Source organism: Mesoplodon mirus, assembly GCF_964341445.2.
Source record: "Mesoplodon mirus genome assembly, chromosome: 2".
NCBI classification, from domain to species: domain Eukaryota; kingdom Metazoa; phylum Chordata; class Mammalia; order Artiodactyla; family Ziphiidae; genus Mesoplodon; species Mesoplodon mirus.
This window is the reverse complement of record NC_138977.1, coordinates 138,319,968-138,330,176: the sequence shown is the minus strand read 5'-3', so window position 1 is coordinate 138,330,176 and position 10,209 is coordinate 138,319,968.

Sequence of the window (10,209 nt, the reverse complement as noted above, 5' to 3'; positions counted from 1 at the left end):
CAATAACCAGCCAAGAACACAGAAAATTGTTGCTAGGTAACTACAGTAACTGGAGATAATGTGAAAAGCCAAAACAAAATATTTTTAATCTGTCCACCCACTTGCAATAGGAGTAAGTCCAAGAATTAGAAATCACTGGGTCTACAAATGCAAAAGAATTTTTAGATGTTTGAACAAATGGAAAGAACAAAGATACTGCAGAACATTTGGTGATCCTCCCCCACAAAGCATGATTCAAACCACAGAATTTGAAAACAAAATTAAAAGAAGTAAAAGATTATTATGTGTAGATAGTTGAATAGTTTTCCTCCATTGCACACTAAAGCTCTTTCTAAAGATCAACATTAAAACAATCAGTTCATGTTTTCCAATTGGTCAATAAGCTCTCTTATTAGATTGTGAACTCAGAGGCATGAACAATATTATTCATCATTTCTATAAGTAGAAGATATAAATAGTATAGGTATACTGGCTAGAAATAGTAGGTGCTAAGCAAATTATTTAAGTACATTTAATAGCTTACTAGCTTTAATAAGGTATAGAAATCACAAAGTTGCTCATTATGTTATTATCTCAAAACCCACTCATCTAAATAGCAGGATATTCCCTGAAAGTGTAAAACTCTATCTTCTATCCCTCAATGATGTGCTGCAAGGACCAGAGTTCTTATGAGAAGACTGGAGAATTCAGAGGTGCACCATTTGGCGATTCAAAGCAGGCTCCTGTCCATCTTAATTAAACGAATCCCTCAGCACTGAACAAGCAGGCTGCTTTCCAAGACAGAAGAGATGTCACACAGATGTTTCCAACAAAATTTCCAAAAGTTTACCTTGCTGGGAAAAAATGACTCCATTCAAAGTAAGAGTTTTACCAATCCTATAAGAATGAACACAGCAAAAGGCTTGGAATTTGCCCTTTTTTTTTTTTAAAGGAAAACACATATACAACCTACAACCAGACGCATATTCAGAATGTCCAGATGTCTTCACTGTGCAGGGGAATAATTTTTAAAACTCCATAGAAATAAGAAAAGGCACTGAGAGAACGATGAGAAGGTGCTGAAAATCTGAGAAGTGAGAATACACAGACCTCTCTTGGATTGCCAAATTGATTAGCTCTTCTCCTTTACAGAAAGATGCTTTAGTCATTGACATGCCAAAAAAAGGACCCAAAACTATGCCTGATTTCTGGTCAAAGGTGAAGGAAAGAAATGCCAAGAAGACAAATGCTTACAGAAGAGACCTGTGAAACAAGGCAGTAAAGATAGGTTTTATAGATCTACGGTACAGAAGATGAAATCCGGTGTGGAATAGATCATGTCTCTTTGTGAATTTTAATGCAGATGATGGAACAAGAGGGCATACATAAGAATTAGGGAAAATGTGATTTGAAACAGATGTCATGCAGCCCTTCATTGCAAAGAGTCATAAATGAATGTACGGAATATCAGGCAGAAAAAAAGCTGTCCAGGTGAAGAATACTGAATGTGTTAAAAAAAAATGCATGTTACCCCAGGTTAGTTGAGATTACAAAGTATTAAGAGGCTTCACTGGATTACTATAACCAATTTCTTTAAATTTGAATGTTAATTAATTTTTAGTTTTATCACTTCAGAATACAACAAAGGTATTCATTATTAACAAATGATGATCAGAAAGCCCAGAATTAACACATGGATGAGATTCTGGGTTTCTGATTTGGAGTCTGCCACTCTACTGTCTTGGCATCATAGCCTCACATAGTGAATTTAGAGATTTCCAAGTTATAAAAAATTAGATTATTTTGAAGACCAGAGTTCTATAACATACTGTATTTTACTTTCTTAAAGTAAGCAAGCTGGAGGCTTCCTTGGTGGTGCAGTGGTTGAGAGTCCACCTACCGATGCAGAGGGCATGGGTTCGTGCCCCGGTCTGGGAAGATCCCACATGCCGTGGAGCAGCTGGGCCCGTGAGCCATGGCCGCTGAGCCTGCATGTCCGGAGCCTGTGCTCTGCAACGGGAGAGGCCACTACAGTGAGAGGCCCACGTACCACAAAAAAAAAAAAAAGTAAGCAAGCTGGTATTGCTGTTGTATTATAAGTCTAACATAGCAATTCTCCTGAGGGATTTTTCTGCTTTAACAGACACTTGAAATTGAGTAATGATTTTTTCTTATTGGCTACTAGAAATTTTAGAACCATATTTAGCACTCACTCAAAGCAACTGAGTAACTTTTTACATAAGCATTTCTGTCCTGTGCCCACTACCTCTCCATTTCATGTCTTTTCCCTACAGTGGTTTTACTTTTATATTTTGTAAATATTTTAGCATATTCTAATTTGCTCTATTTTACATAACTTTTTAAGTCACTTTTACATGATTTGAAACAAAAGGAAATATAATTAATTAATTACTTAGATCCTTCCTATAGAATTGTGCAATAAGACATGACAGGCCTGATCACCCCCTTAGTTTATCTCAATTCAGTTCATATTGGTCTTAAAACAAGACATCCAGAACACATAATTTACTGATAGCCAACACTGTCCTCTTGTTTCAAATCATAGTATACAAAGAGGTTCAATGAATATAAACAACAAAGCAAACATCAAATCTATAGAATGAGTACAGAAACTGAGAATTCTCTAAAAAAATCCCATTTTATAAAACACCCATCCATACATCCATGGTTATGGGGATTCAGAAAGTGTCTCTGCCCCAGTAGCTCCCAGATCAGTGTCTCAGGAATAAATCTTGCTTTCAACATCATGGTGCTAAACTCTCAACCCTTGTCAGAATCCACGTTTGATATATACCTGTTCATTGAAATTGGCATGGGTATATGGTGGTCCAAGTGATGACATGGCATGAACAGGAATGAAAAACCTCTGGTTCCTTCCCCATAGTGCTACCATTTTTTCTTCTTTCATTTTTACACTTCTAGTTCCGGAAGCCCTTTCCTAACACTCACAATCACAAAACTAAGCCCACACAACCCTCGTGGTACCCAGTGACTTCTCTGCTTTATACACCACTTGCTTTTTGATTGCAAGTGTGTGGGGATGGAAGGAAATAAAAAAAAGGCACATCGGGATTTCATAGATTCTGAAACTGTCATATACAATATCCTGCCAAAATCCACATTCCTTGTGTCTCTTCCTTAATAATCTGTTTTTAATAACACAGGCATTAACATTTCTCATCTTTGACCACATCCCAGCAAAATTAAAGCTACAAATATAGTTTAATAGAAGGAACTTATTTACCTGCTTAATCTGTGTACTAAACCAAGGTTTAATAGGAGGAACTTATTTATCTGCTTTATCTGTGTACTAAAGCAATGTTGCAACAATTTTCAGTTTCTTATATACTACTTACATACTTTCTTATATACTTCAGTTTCTTATATACTACATATTTCTCATTTGTTTCCCACTGGAGAGAATATTGTTATCTATGATAAAAACTTATTTTTAATAAACTTTTTGAAATAGAAATATAGCCACAGAACAGAGGAACAATAAAAAGAAGGAGAAGGGGGAAATGACTTAATAAGAGCACCACCCTGATATCAGGGGAGCTTTTTCAAAGTACATACACCTTTCTTCTCTCCCCTACCTCTCAAATTCTGAACTACTCATTTTTCACCTGGAATAGGCTAAGAAAGGAAGAGAAGTTCATAGTTTTATCATCTCTTGTTAAGGTTCTATGAACTAATTAGTGTTTTAATTACTGTTTACAAGGCCATTGAGTGCACTTTATCCTTGATACTTCAGAAGCTCTGATAGCTGAATGTGGCTATTATTTCAACCAACGAGATGAACAAACATTTTCTGGGAATGTGATGTGAGGGACAAAGAAACAGGATCATAAAAATCAAATGAAACTGATGGGTTTTTCCACTGTTATGACTTGGTTGATACAGAGAAAAGAATATTCTAGTCATAACCCATCTGATCATAAAGTATTCACATTAACATACTGCTGGGTATTCTATGGTAAGAAAAAGATTGTGCCAAAATTACGTTCTAGAGGCCAATAGGACAAAAAGATTTTTGCTGAAAATATACTAGTACACCATTCACTCATTGGAAACCAGTCAATTCTTAGACTAATGTTTCCAGTTCACATATCCTTAATCTAACAGATATAAATTCAATACCAAGAGCAGTAACTCCACACATTATGTAGCACTTTATACTTCACAATGCACCATAAGGCAGATTATCTCATTTTATTGAACAAAAATCCATTTTATTATTTCAAGTTACAGACAGAAAAAATAAAGTTCAGGGAGATTAAATGACTTGCCCTCGTCATTCACTGACACTGCCAGGTCTCTGGTTCCTAGTCTATTACCCTTTGCTCTACCTGGAGGTTAATGTTAATTTCATTAAGTCAATACAATTCCAATAAGGTGACTTCACCAATATTCAGCTGTTTCTCTGCGAGCTCAGTTTTCTTCATCTAAACACTATCTTCCTCCTGGTATCTCTTTGACAAAAAATTCCTAGAAGAACTTCAAAGTCATAGTTAGCCTGTACATCAAAACCTATAGGAGGGAGGTAGGAGCCACAAAGCAGATTCTGAGGATAGCACGGTTTGGTCTCCTGAGAGCAACAGCAAGGGCTGAGGTTCTTATTAACAAACAGGAATTGACACACGTTCTTATGGTTTGCATCTACATTAGCACAAACTATGCCTGTGCTGCCAAAATGAAATTACTGTATCCTTTATAGCATGCTGTGCAATTAAATATTTTCTACATGTTGTTAAGGAGATAAAAATAATAATGAGTGACCAATGTTGTGACAGTGTAAGAGACTCAGTTTTAAGATAGATCAGATGTAAGTTATGGAGCTTGCCAGAGCCATGAAAGAGTGTATTCTCTTCACTAGTGTCAACAACTTATTTTATGAGCAGTTATTCACCAGAGGGTCAGGCGCCATTAAAGTCAACATAAAACTCCGGAAAGGGGCTTCTTCTCTGGCACATGCTATATTCCTCCTCAGGAATATAGTGGTGATTTAAACAAACCTATACAATTCAATTTCAAGACATGTGAGTTTAAATTAATATAATCTCTTATAAAAGATAGGAATGTTTGCACTTACCTATTAGTACTTTAGAATCAGCTAAGATTTCTATATTATTTTAATTGTTTATGGACCTTTAGGTGTAGAGCCAGTATCATCTTGCTCTTGATAAAAGTAGACAAAATAGTCATTAAGAAATTAAAATAGTGGCTCAAAATTATGTTAATCAATAAGAGTATCAAAATTAAAGAAAAAAACTTCACTAGCCCATGTCATTATAAAAGCTAATAAAGCTGTTCCTTAAGTGTGTACATTTTAAAGAAGAAAAGGTGAGAAAGAGGAAAGAGGGAGAGGAAGAGAAGAGGGGGAGGAGGCGGGAGAAGGAAGAAAGTCATCTGAAACTACAACTTGATGAGCTACATATTCAGTACAAATATATACTGAACAGTTACTCAAAGAATAAAAGGGAGCTTTTAGGGGAATAACTCCAGCTCTTCAGCCACAAAACAATAGTGTATGTCTCCAGATGATTTGTTTATTAATAATTCAGCTTTTATCACCAAATATGCTTAATCATTTCAAGGGTAAAGCTCATGAAATGTCATTTCAATTCATTCTTAGTGTGTTGTCTTGGCAGTCAGAGGAGAGAATTATAGGATTAAGCGGTCTGACTATATATAAAACAAGGCAGAAACATAAAAATCTCTTCTTTAAATGCTAGACTGATGCAATGATTTTAATGAGTTGCATAGTACTGTTCTTCACTCTTAGGAATGGATTATATTTCTGGAAACTGACTTGACTGATTAGGTTTCATCCAGTCTCTCTGGATTTTGCTGCTAAATACGATCATTTCTATCCCATGAACAGCAGGATCCAAGCATCTGCCTCTTTATTGTAGCTTCCATGGTATTATTGTTGAATGTGTGAGCCAGTAGGGTCTTGCTGAATGAAGTGCACAATTCAAATCATAAAATTTTTCATACACCAGAGAACACTTTGGAGGCAACCCAAAGGTGAAATACAATTTCTATCCCAATGAGCTATTTGCTACAGACCCATGAGACACAAAAAGAAGTAAACTTTAAGAGCAGTGTTCCCAAAGTGAAGTCTCTGGACCAACTACTTCAGAATTATCTACAATGACGAATAAAAGGAGATTCTTGGACACCTCTTCATATTTACGCAATCATAATTTCTAGAGGCAAATCCCAAGCATCTACACAAGCTCACCTCATGACCCTAAAATTTTAAAAGCCACTGTTCTTGAACCTTAAACTGCCTTAAAAAATAAAGTCTTAATATAAAAAAAGTTATTCTAATTTTTTTCTCACTGTTTTAAAGTCTTGAGTCTACACAACTCCCAGTTTCCAATGATGTTCCCCTGAAGACTTATGGAGCACTTTTTTGAAAGGGACCAGTTTCTTATATAGGCTGTCATGTAACCCAAATGGGTAGGGTATAACAATGCTGGAAAAATGTCCCAGTACCTTGCCAAACATAAAACTTGAATGAAATAGGTTAATTCTTGTTGCATCAAGAGAAACCATGGCATAGAGTTTTTCGAAAATATGTTACAGAATAAAATATGAATTTAGCTTAAGTTTTCTTATTGACATTTCTTTCCCAAACTAGATTATAGTGCTGATGGCACATTATTGAGACATACACATATAGCACATGGGTGGAAGCATATGGCAGAAAAACGGCCACTTTCTTTGCCATATCCACACTTGCCATATATCCTGGAACTTATTAAATTCTGTTGAAGTGGTCAGACTGTTCTTAGTGTGCTTGTTTTTTCTTGGAGAAATCCACTGCCCTTTCAATGAGGAAGCATTCAGTTACCAAACTATTCCTGGTTTAAAAGTAATCTGCAAACTCTGCCTTGTAAACACTTACAGATATACCACAGAAGTCCTTAGAGCTACCTTGGAAGTAGCCCAAATTTATCTCAAACATATCTTGCTCATGTAAAATAAATATTGAAACCATTATTCTAGAGAAACTATTTTTCTAAACCAGTTGCTTTTCAAACTGAAAGTCGAAGGCGTCACCATTGAGGTTGGAACTGCAAAGGAACGTGTTCAGTGAAATTGCTTGCCAGTGCAGAATAGAGACTGAAGGCACAGTTGCCTTCCTCCTCTTCTCACTAGTATAGGATCTGCTTCTCATCTTCACCTGTTCCTTATAAAACGAGGAAAATGCTTAAATATAGAGCTGAGCCCTAATCTACTCTTACTCTCATAGACTTTCCCCCTCCCTTCAATATTTCCTCTGGAGCTGGGGTTGCAAAACTATGGCCCATGGGTTAACATATCCCTCAATTAGTTTCTGTAAACGTACTTTTTTTTTTTTTTTTTTGCTGTACGTGGGCCTCTCACCGTTGTGGCCTCTCCCGTTGCAGAGCACAGGCCCCAGACGCACAGGCTCAGCGGCCATGGCCCATGGGCCCAGCCGCTCCGCAGCATGTGGGATCCTCCTGGACCGGGGAAAGAACCCGTGTCCCCTGCATCGGCAGGTGGACTCCCAACCACTGTGCCACCAGGGAAGCCCCATACTTTTACTGTTACACAGCCATGCCCACTTATTTACATAGCATTTATAACTGATTTCCCACTACAAAGTAAGAGTTGAGTAGTTGCAAAGGGACGCTAGGGCCCACAAAGCTAAAAACATTCACTATCTGGCCTTTTACAGATAAAGTTTGCTTACCACTGATTTAGAGGATGTTTACAGTTGCCTCAGTACTGGTTATTGTCAATCAGAGGTAGATAGAAGCAGAGGTGGTGAATGCCCAGCATGATACAGGTGGAAATTTTATATGAATATTATTGCAGGAAAAATACATAGCTCATAATCAAAAACAAACAATGACTATTCTTAACAAAATAGTTTCTTTTAAAAGTGAGGATTTAGCTGAATTGCTATTTTGAAAAGGAGGTCAGGAATGACCAAGATAAAATAGTGATTGTGGAAGCACTAAATCCCCAAACCTTTCTCCCTTTATTACAGCTGCTCTTTTTTGCTGTATGCTTGATCTTGTTAAATGTGTAACTGCCCTCCTAATTTTCCCAGATAAATATTAACACGTAATTATTTCTTCATGCTCTCTTAATTATTTCTTCATGCATTTCAAAGAATTAAGCTGAATTTTATGTTTTGTGCACTTTTTGACTGTTTAGAATATGTGCCAATTAAATATATATATATAAAGTTAGTTTTAAACCACAAAAAGGAACATAAAAGAGTAAATCTAACAAAAAGTCTGCAAAATGTGTGTGAAGAAAAATGTAAATCCTCACTGAAAGATATTTTTTTAAATCCTCTCTATTTGGAAAGGCATATCATGCCTTTTAGTAGGGATACCAAGAATTGTTAGGAACCAAATTCTCTCAAATTGAGCTATAGATGAATGAAATTCCAGTCAAAAACCAAATAGAACTTTTTAATAGAATATAACAAGCTAATTCTAAAATCCATATAGCATTATAAAGACTTAGAAACAACAAAAACACGCCTAAAAATATAAAAAAGTTTTTAAAAAGTGGGATGACTTGCCTTGCCAAATACTGAGACTTGTAAATACCACAGATATAGGTATAAAGATAGATAAAGAATATGAGTGAATAGAGATAGATAGAATAGAAAGAAACCCACTATATATAAATAACTTCTAATTCAGCTGACACTGCAGACTGGTGCAGGAAGGACTGACTGTTAAATAAAGAAGCTGGGAGAGTTGTTATTCATTTGAAAAAAAAAAAAAAGAAAAAACAGGATCCTTACCTCACACTCTACACAAATTATAAATTCCAGATCTAAGTACTTTACTTTTGTAAAATAAAAATTTATAAACCTTTAATTCGACAATTAGGATAGCATCTTAATGAGCTTGGAGTAGGAAAAGATCCACTAATAAGATACAAAACATAGAGGCATACAGAAAATAATAAGTTTAGTTACATTAAAATGAAGAACTTCTGTCCTTTAAAATACACCATGAAGAGAATAAAGAGATAAGCTGTTGCCTGGAAGAAAACATTTGCAGCACCTGTGAACAAGGATTAGTATTCAGGATATGTAAAAGTTCTTATTAATCAAAAGAAAAAAGACAACCCAAATAAAGCTTGCAATAGACATAAACTAGCATTTTATGAAAGAGGAAACAAATGGATCATAAACATGAAAACATGTTCATCCTTGTTAGTAATCAGGAAACATAATTTAAAACCACATGGTAGAATTTCAGGTAAAAATTTTAAATTGAGTCAATGTCAATTTTAGCAAAAATGTGGAACAACAAGACTTGTCCACTTAGCCACTGCTGGTGTGTGTGTAAAATATTTGGCATTTAAAGTTGAGGACATGTATATGCAGCAACTCTGTAATTCTAATCCTAATAGAAAATCTTACATCTATGTACTGGAAGACTTGTATAAGAACATGCATAGCAGCATTGTTCCTAACAATTACAAATGTTTATCAAAACAAATGCTCAACAAACACGTTAAGCTATTGTTGTTATGTGGTTATGTGAGCCACGTGGAGTGGAGAAATAAACTGTGGTATAGTCATATATTGACATTCTTTTCAGCAAGGGCAATGAATGATATAGTATAGTAACATACATAGCAATGAAAGTGAATCTAGGATAATCAGTTGAACAAAAGATACATGGCATGGAATATGCACATCATACAATTCCATTTTCATAAAGTTCAAACCAGTAAACTGAACATACTGCTATGGCATATACATGTAGTTAGACACAAAATACAGAAGGGGAAAAGAATGTGATCTGGGAGGGGTAACACTGGCATATGTTTTATTTCTTAAGCTAGATGATGGGTACATGGGTGTTATTTTAATTTTTATAATTTCGACTACATATGAATTTATATAGTCTTTTGTATAATGTATTTTCTAAATATTTTCAAGGAAATATCATATGCCTTAAAAGATATGGAATATTTGATGAGAAAAATTTAACAAACAGACTTTATCTGCCCCTTTGAAAACTTAGAGATTGATTTTTTTAAATCCCTCAACTTAAGAAAGGGTACATTATACTGAGCTAGGAAAAAAATTAAATAGTCTAACAAAAATTGGTCATGAAGGGAAAACATTACTAAAAAAAAAAACTCTGAACAAGTTAAAGTAGGGGGGATAAAGGGGGATCCTAAAATATTGAA